The 10,078-nt window shown below is 41.0% G+C and overlaps 1 non-coding gene across 1 annotated transcript; it reads right to left on the minus strand.

The window, feature by feature from the left end:
- Positions 1 to 357: 357 nt before the first annotated feature.
- LOC127740893 (small nucleolar RNA R71) lies at positions 358 to 465 on the minus strand. Its single transcript, XR_008001749.1, has one exon. It is a non-coding gene; the product is annotated as a small nucleolar RNA R71 (small nucleolar RNA).
- Positions 466 to 10,078: the final 9,613 nt, after the last annotated feature.

Raw genomic sequence — 10,078 nt, forward strand, 5'->3', positions numbered from 1 at the left:
GGATCCTATATCAATCCTAATCCAGGAAACTGTGGAAGCAGCATTCAGAAACCCACCATTCATGCCAACAATTTCGAGCTAAAACCTCAGCTCATCACTTTGGTGCAAAATAATTGCTCATTTGGAGGAGGTGCTCAAGAAGACCCTAACCAACACTTGACTACCTTCTTGAGGATTTGTGACACAGTGAAGACAAATGGAGTCCACCCAGATGTCTATAGGTTGCTCTTGTTCCCCTTTTCACTCAAGGACAAGGCAACAAAGTGGCTTGAATCCTTCCCAAAAGAAAGCCTGACAGACTAGGAGGAGGTAGTGAACAAGTTTTTAGCAAGATTTTATCCTCCTCAAAAGATTAACAGGCTAAGAACTGAGGTGCAGACTTTCAGGCAGCAAGATGGTGAGACACTCTATGAAGCATGGGAGAGATTCAAAGACTTGACAAGGAGATGCCCACCAGAGATGTTTAATGAGTGGGTTCAACTCCACATCTTCTATGAAGGTCTTTCCTATGAGTCAAAAAAGGTTGTAGATCATTCATCAGGAGGTTCTTTGAACAAGAAGAAAACTGTTGAAGAAGCCATAGATGTCATTGAAACAGTTGCTGAGAATGACTACTTCTATGCCTCTGAAAGAAGCAACACTAGAAGAGGAATGGAGCTGAACCACATGGATGCACTGTTAGCCCAAAACAAGATGATCACCAAGCAGCTAGCAGATCTTACCAAGAAGGTGGAAGAGAACCAAGTTGCAGCAGCCATCACCTCATCACCAACTCATGAAGGAGTAAACATAGGAGAAGAAGGTGACTGGGAGCAAGCCAACTATATGGGAAATTCACCTAGACAAGTCCATGATCCATACTCCAAAACATACAATTCTGGATGGAGAAATCACCCCAACTTCGGATGGGGAAACCAACAAGACCAAGGACAAGATCTGAGACGTTCCAACTTCAACTCCAACAACAATGCCACTCATCAAAACACCTCTCAGAGATATTACCAACATCCATCTAGCCAACATTCTCAATCACCTAATCTCAACCCACCATCATCCACAGATGATAGGCTTTCAAAGATTGAGGGTCTACTCCAAGTACTATGCAAAGATATTCAAGATAGTAAAGAATTTCGAGAAGAAGTGCAATCTAACATGCAGAATCAAGATGCTGCCATCAAGAAACTGGAAACACAGATTGAATTCTTATTCAAACAAACCCCTGGGCACAACAATTGCAGCAATATTAACTCAATACCAAGGGAAGAATGTCAGGCCATCACCCTCAGAAGTGGGAAGGAACTGAAGGAGACCCACAAGAAACCACCAGAGAAGGAATTGGATGAAGAAAACAAGGGACATGAGAAGTCTCACACCTCAATCCCCAAGTCATATCAAGAAGGGGAAGTACCCAATCCATGCCTCTCAAAGGTCCTCTGAAGAAAAAGAAGTCCTAAGGCCATACGTCCCTAAAGCACCTTACCCTCAGCGCCTGATGAAGAATGCAAAGGACAGCCAATTCTTCAGATTCTTGGAGATTTTCAAGAAATTGCAGATCAACATTCCCTTTGCTGAAGCATTAGAGCAAACGTCACTCTAAGCTAAGCTTCTCAAGGAGTTAATAACCAAGAAGAGAAGTTGGAGAAATGATGAAACTGTGGTGTTAACTGAAGAATGCAGCGCCATCATCCAACACAAATTGCCTCAAAAATTGAAGGATCCTGGGAGTTTCCAAATCCCCTGTATCATTGAAGAAATCACTGTGGAAAAGGCCTTATGTGATCTAGGAGCCAGCATAAACCTAATGTCTCTAGCAATGATGAAAAAGATGAAGATTGAAGAAGTCAAACCAACAAGAATGGCCCTCCAACTAGCAGACAGGTCATTCAAATTTCCCCATGGGGTAGTAGAAGACTTGTTGGTGAAGGTGGGAGACTTCATTTTCCTAGCAGATTTCGTAGTACTAGACATGGAAGAAGGAGCTAAGACCTCCATCATCCTGGGGAGGCCATTTTTAGCCACTGCTGAAGCCATTATTAATGTCCAAAAGGGAGAACTTGTCCTCAGATTACACGAGGAGAAAATGACATTCAATGTGTTTAAGGCCATGAGATACCCACATGACTTATTGGGAGAATGTATGAGGTTGGACTTAGTAGAAGCTTTGGTACAAGAAACTCTTAAAGAAGAGCTTGAAGCATCAACAGAAGAAGAGTTAGCAACAAGCGAAGAAGCTGCAGCCACTGAAATACATGTTCAAAGTGGGCTAGAAGAGAAGGAGGAAAGAAAAGAAGCACCCAAATTGGAGCTTAAGGCACTGCCAACCACTCTTAAGTATGCATACTTGGGAGAAAATAAAAGCTATCCAGTAATCATAAATTCAGCTCTCAGCCAACAACAAGAGGAAGAATTGCTTCAAGTCTTACGACGGCATAAAGATGCGATTGGATGGACACTTGCTGACTTAAAGGGAATCAGTTCAGCCATATGCATGCATAAAATACTTTTAGAAGAAGGTGCCAGACCTTCCATTCATCCCCAAAGAAGGTTAAATCTAGCAATGAAAGAAGTAGTGCAGAAAGAAGTCATGAAGTTGTGGTAGGGAGGAGTAATCTATCCAATCTCAGACAGTCAATGGGTCAGTCCAGTTCAGGTGGTTCCCAAGAAAGGGGGAATCACTGTGGTACCCAACGAAAGGAATGAGCTAATCCCTACAAGAACCATTACCGGCTGGAGAATGTGTATTGACTACAGGAAACTTAATGAGGCCACAAGAAAAGATCATTTCCCACTTCCCTTCATGGACCAAATGTTGGAAAGACTTGCGGGACATGCATATTATTGTTTTCTAGATGGGTATTCAGGATACAACCAAATAGTGTTTGATCCAAGAGACCAAGAGAAAATATCATTCACTTGCCCATATGGAGTGTTTGCCTATAGGCGCATGCCATTCGGGCTATGTAATGCACCCGCAACCTTCCAACGCTGCATGCTCTCCATCTTCTCAGATATGATAGAGAAGTTCATTGAAGTTTTCATGGATGACTTCTCAGTATTTGGAGATTCCTTCCCTAGTTGCCTAACCCATCTTGCCTTGGTATTGAAAAAATGTCAAGAAACCAACTTAGTCTTGAACTGGGAAAAATGTTACTTCATGGTGACAGAGGGAATAGTTCTTGGCCATAAAGTTTCTAATCAAGGCATTGAGGTAGACAGAGCTAAGGTGGAGCTAATTGAAAAGTTACCTCCACCCAGTGATGTCAAGGCAATTAGGAGTTTTTTGGGGCATGCTGGCTTTTATAGAAGGTTTATTAAAGATTTTTCAAAGATAGCCAAGCCCTTAAGCAATCTCCTAATGTCTGATACACCATTTAATTTTGATGAGAAATGCATGCAAGCATTTGAAAACTTGAAAAAGAAATTGTCCTCTGCCCCTATCATTTCCCCACCTGATTGGAACTTACTTGATGTGTGATGCATCTGATTTTGCACTTGGGGCCGTGTTAGGGCAGAGGAAAGATAATTTAGTCCATGTGATATACTATGCTAGCAAAGTCCTCAATGATGCTCAAAGAAACTATACCACTACTGAAAAGGAGTTGCTAACAATAGTTTTTGCATGTGACAAGTTCAGATCATATCTCATTGGTGCTAAAGTGATTATTTTCATGGATCATACAGCACTTAAATATTTATTTGCCAAGCAAGAATCAAAACTAAGACTAATAAGATGGATCTTATTGTTGCAAGAATTCAATATTGAAATCAGAGACAAGAAAGGAGTGGAGAACAAGGTAGCAAATCACTTATCCATAATCCATCATGAGGAAGGTGGAACACATGATACAAGTGTGAACGAGCTCTTCCCTGATGAGCAATTGATGACAATTCACAAAGCACCATGGTTTGCAGACATTGCCAACTTCAAGGCAACCGGTGTTCTACCTCCCGGGATCAATAAACATTAAAAAAGAAAGCTCATAAATGATGCAAAATATTTGGTCTGGGATGAGCCATATCTCTTCAAGAAGTGTTCAGATGGAATCCTTAGAAGATGCGTCTCGGAAGAAGAAGGACGAGAGGTCCTATGGAATTTCCACGGATCATGCTATGGAGGCCATTTTGGAGGGGACAGAACTGCAGCAAAGGTGTTACAAAGTGGATTCTTTTGGCCCACCCTTTTTAAGGATGCTAAAGAACTAGTAAAGAGCTGCAATGAATGCCAAAGATCTGGAAACTTGCCCAAAGGAAATGCGATGCCACAAAATTTCATCCTGGAACTGGAACTGTTTGATGTATGGGGAATCGATTTCATGGGACCATTCCCAACCTCATACTCTAACAAGTACATCTTGGTAGCAGTGGATTACGTTTCCAAGTGGGTAGAGGATTGCCACTCCAACGAATGATAACAAGATGGTCATGAACTTCCTCAGGAAGAACATCTTTAGTCGTTTTGGAGTCCCCAGAGCACTTATCAGTGACAGAGGGAGTCATTTTTGTAACAGACCACTAGAAGCTCTCCTCCTACGATATGGGGTAAAACATAAGGTTGCCACACCTTATCATCCCCAAACAAGTGGCCAAATTGAGATATCCAACCGAGAGCTAAAAAGAATTTTGGAAAAGACTGTAGGTGCATCAAGAAAGGATTGGGTGAAGAAGCTAGATGATGCTCTTTGGGCATACCGAACAGCATTCAAAACACCAATTGGAATGTCCACATATCAACTGGTGTATGGGAAAGCATGTCATTTACCGCTGGAGCTGGAACACAAAGCTCTCTGGGCTCTCAAGATACTGAATTTTGACAGCATTACTGCTGGTGCAAAGAGGATCTTGCAGCTGCAAGAGATAGAGGAATTTAGATCACAAGCCTATGAAAATGCCAAGATTTATAAAGAAAAAGAAAAGAGAAGGCATGACATGCATATTGCACCCAGGAGTTTCGAAAAGGGGTAACAAGTACTCCTCTACAATTCCAAATTGAGACTGTTCCCAGGAAAACTCAAATCAAGGTGGTCCGGACCTTTTCTTGTCACAAAAGTCTCGCCATATGGACACATAGAAATCATGGATGAAAGTTCAAAGAGGACTTTCACTGTGAACGGACAAAGGCTGAAGCATTATATGGGCAATATGGGGGAAAACCCCAGAGTAAAGTATCATCTCAAGTAATGGAGAAATCGTTGAGCTAGCAACGCTAAAAGAGCGCTCTGTTGGGAGGCAACCCAACCTGAGGAACCTTATGAGGAAATGGTGCACCTTCATCCAAGGAGGTAAAGTAGCAAAGACCATGGACGATGACAAAAAGGAGGACAACTAGAAACCATCACTCGAAGGTTGTATTGTTACTTAATTCTGGAAGTTCAATTGCACCTTATATTAATAATTGCTCGTTAGTTGGAACCTTTTCAATTCTGTCTTTAATTCTTCTTTGCTTAGGTCTATGTTATTGAGCCTAATGTCTTGAATGCTCACTGTCATCTTGCCTACTTGTATGCTTGTCTCTTTAAGTTAATCAAAAAAAAAAAGAAAATGTTATGGAAAGAACAAGAACGGAGTCATTGTGTGAAGTGCATTCTAAGTGTTTGTGGTAGGATGATTAGTAAGCTAAGTTGGTTCACCAAGAAAGGAAAGAAAGCAACTATCCATCCTAAGTCATAAATTTGAGACAGATTCCTTGAGGCTAGCTAAATAATAAGATCCCAACAAGTAAAGATAAAGAGTAGTACAAGTGGAAATAAGAAAGGGAACACAAAAAGGAACAATGCTAGGCACCAAGGGTAGTGAAACTGAGGCATGTGTCTGTGGTGTTTATGTACAAGGGATCTACTTGGATGAATAAGCTCCTAGGGGTGCCTTATCACTTGGTAACTTAGATTAACTAATCCGGGATTATCAGCTGAAAGTCCACTATCAAGAGTAACCCTTGTTACAGAGCACTTACTAACCCAAAGAGGTGCTGGACACCAAGGTCTCAAGAAAGAAAGAATAACAAACCATGTGCCTGTGGTGTGTATGGGGGAAAGAGACTTGAGGGAGTAAGTCCTTAGGGGTGTCTTAACACCTAGCACCTTAAAACCAACTGGTTTGGGAGTGTTGGCAGAAAACTTATCATAAAAAGTCGCCCTCTTACAGAGCATTAGCCGAAAGAAAAATGTAATAAGCTTAAAGAGAAGGATCAATAAGAAAGAAGCCTCAAGGGATGCAATCAAGAGAGTGACTAGGGATGTGATAAAGGCTTGAAACCTAAAAAGAAAGAACCTAAGTTGCTATGCATGAAACTCCATGAACCATGAATGCTATTCCCATCTTTTCTTCTTGTTCTTTTATTTCATTTTGCTTATGCTTTAGTACTTGCTTAGGGACAAGCAAGCTTTAAGTTTGGTGTTGTGATGCCAGGGCATCTAGGATAGTTTCACTGACCTTTTCTTTACTATTTTAGGGTAGTTTCATGCATTTTTCCTAGTAAACAAGGCAAGTTTTGGGTGGAAATACACTTACACCTTCATTCAAGAAACTATTGTAATTTTTGCATGATTTCATGAGATTTTTGCTAGAATTACATGATATTTTAGTGATGCTTGATCTCATGATTTAGGCTAGAGCTTTGATGCACTTTAATTGCTTGATTTCAGGACAAATGAAGCATGGAAGAATCACGTTAGCATTCACGTTAACTTAGTTAACGTGACTACTAACGTGGGATGGCAATTGACTTGCAACGTTAATGAGAAAAGTGATCACCAATAACGCCTGCGAAGCCATTTCATAGCCTACGTTAAGAGCCACGTTAACTAAGTTAACGTGGTACTTAACGTAGAAGGAAAGGAGGACTCCACGTTAATGAGAAACGTGAACTCCAATAACGTTTCTCCTCAACGTTAGTGGTAAAAGTGAACACCACTAACGTTGGGAAACTAGGCAATGCCCCACGTTAAGAGTCACGTTAACTAAGTTAACGTGAACTCTAACGTGGATAAGGATCAACAATGCCAACGTTAGTGACACTCACTTATGTCACTAACATTGAATCATTTTCATTGCCTACGTTAACTCTCACGTTAAGATTGTTAACGTGAAAGTTAACGTGGAGTGGGGTTCAAGGAGCCAACGTTAGTGACACTCACTTTTATCACTAACGTTGGAAGATGGCTTCATTACTACGTTAAGAGCCACGTTAACTTAGTTAACGTGGACTCTAACATAGGGGATTAAGGCAAATGGAGCGTTAGTGACAAAGGTGAGTGTCACTAACGCTCTCGAAGGTGATAGGTGCCCACGTTAAGAGCTACGTTAGCTAAGCTAACGTAAGACCTAACGTGGGAGGAAAAAGGCAAGCAACCTTAATGGGAAAAGTGATTCCCATTAACGTTTGCGAAAAGGGGCACAAGTCAACGTTAATGGGAAAAGTGAGTCCCATTAACGTTAGCCAAGAATTGAGAAGGAACGTTAGAAGTCACGTTAAGACTTCTAACGTAGAGAATAACGTGGGCATATGAGGGTGGAACGTTAGTGGAAAAGGTGAATGCCACTAACGTTCTCGCACCCAGAAATATATTCCACGATTAATCTCACTAAGTGCCTGAGCCTAATTCATATTTCTCTGCAAGCTGGGCCCACTAAAGATGAGAATTGCTTCAACTCAAGGTCCAAAGCCCACATCCAAGACTTGAAGAACTCACTAGAAGATCATGAAGAGTAGTATATATAGGAGTAGTTTTGAACTAGTACAGGACTTTTTGGCACTTTTAGAGAACTACTCTCTGCATATTTACTTTTATGTACTTCTATCATGAATTCTTCTTTTCTAGAAACTCTCCATAATTGGATCTCTTTGGAACCTTGGAAGAGGAATGAAGAGATCATGCTAGAATTGCTTTCTCATGCTGGACTAATTTGGGTTGAGATGGATATGTGACTATAATCCCCTCAATACTTGAATTGGGAAATGTATGTGGTATAATCAGTGACCATACTTCATCTCTTCTCATGAGCAATTGACCAAGGAATTGGCTATTGACCAAGAATTGAGAGATTGAATTACCAAGGAATTGGAATTCAATCACTTAAGATTGCCAAGGAGATCAATGAATGCATTGATTGAGGAAGAGATGAGAATGAAATTGATCCGGAGAATTGCAACATCTCCTAAACCCAATGATTCCCCCATTTCTGATCTTACCCATTCTCTTTAGTTTCTGTCATTTACTTTTATGAGCACTACCCCAATTCCCCATTTAAGATTCTGCACTTAATTTTCTGCTATTTACTTTCTAGTCATTTAAATTTCTGCATCTCAATCTAAATTCTATTTAGCTCAACTAGCATATTCTTCTAACTAAAGTTGCTTGACCAATCAATCCTTGTGGGATTCGACCTCACTCTATAGTGAGTTTTTACTTGATGATAATTCGGTATACTTGCCGAAGGAAAATTTGTTGAGAGACAAGTTTCCATGCATCAAGATGAAGGTCAGATTCCTCAGTCCCGTCCTCACTTGCATCTCCCAGATCCTTCTCCAAATTCTCTAACATCAAATTGACCATGTCCTTGCATCTCATCCAAGCTCTTTCACTTTCATATGCCAATTTGCATGCCGCCTTGTGAGATTGGAACATAAATTCTGCCATGGTTGAAAATTCGGTAAGAATTTCTTTGATGGACTCAGTTGCTTTGGATGACTCACGTCGGCTCTCATAGTCACTCTCCGAAGCCATGGATTTCTTGCTCTCGGTTCCTTTAGTAGCACCACCACCTTTGACCATTGACACTTTGTTTTCTACTACCTCATTCAAAAGATCAACTTTAAAAAATTCAAAGATACTGGTTAAGAACATACCATACGGCAGATTTGCCTTTTTGGTGCTTTTTACCGAGTCCCATATATGGCAGATCATAAGATAACCGAAAGAAATAGGAGTAGAGGTAACAAGTGCAAATAAGATGAGAGAGTCAGAATATGTTACTCTATTGTGAGAGCCACTTTGAGAAGTCAAGATGTGGGTGATAATCCTGTGAAGTAATGAATTGGTGGGACCAAGGGCCTTGTGGGTAGGAGTAGTTCCATCCAAGCCTGTGAGATTCTCACATATGTGTTGAAGAACAACTTTATAGGTGACGCCGACTTATGAGTCCCACCTTTCGGCCATGTATGCTCTTGGCCCTTCTTCTTTATAGCCCAAGGCTGTTCCAATGGTGGCAGTGTCAAGAGTGATGTGAACTTTCTTTATATATGAGTGGATGGCACCATCAATGAGTCTCATGTTGGCATAGAATTGTCGGACCAGGCCAGGGTAAACCGATTTTTGAATGTGGAGTAATGGAGTCCATTGAAGCAATTCAAACAGAGGAGACACATTTATTCCTTTATTGGAGAGATTGTCAAGGTTGACAAGGTAGGTTTGACAGAGATGACACCTTTCCAAAACATCTTTATGGAACTCAAATGAGGCGCGGGAATTGAATCTGGCAGGGTCATAGTGAGAATGGGATTTGCTTAACTTGTTCTTGAATTCCATGGATTCCAAGTTGGCAGGTTCGGTGGTGTCATGCAGTGGAAAACCGTCTGCCTTCTGAGTACTCTTTCCAGGAGTAGCCTCCTTGGGTGGTGAATGTGGTGGTGATGGAATGGAGGATGTTTGTGATTCTTCTTCTTCTTCCTCAGGTTCTTTTCCCTTCTTCCTTCTTGAAGAAGTTTTCTTGGCTATGACTTTTCTTCTCATGGTGTCTGTGTGTTTGGAGGGAGGTGAGGGTGATGATGATGTGGTGGAATGAATGTGTATATGAGTATGAGATTGAGGCGTGGACAGTTTTTGAGAGAGAAAAATCCGTTCGCTTTTCCTAGGGGCGGTTTTCTTTTTCATGGTAATGAGAATGGAGGAGTGGAATATGAGGAGGTTGGGTAGGAACCGAATGGAGTGAGGGAGGAGGGAAGATAGGAAGCATTTGGATTGGAGAGAGAAGGTGAGAGAAGTTAATAACCATTAAGAGCACGGTTAATAACCAAGAGATTTCCAAGAATTTGAAAAAGTGGTTTCCTTAAATCAAGGGATTAGTTGAAAGAAAAGATTTG

The sequence above is a fragment of the Arachis duranensis genome, chromosome 7 (assembly GCF_000817695.3).
Source record: "Arachis duranensis cultivar V14167 chromosome 7, aradu.V14167.gnm2.J7QH, whole genome shotgun sequence".
NCBI classification, from domain to species: Eukaryota; Viridiplantae; Streptophyta; class Magnoliopsida; order Fabales; family Fabaceae; genus Arachis; species Arachis duranensis.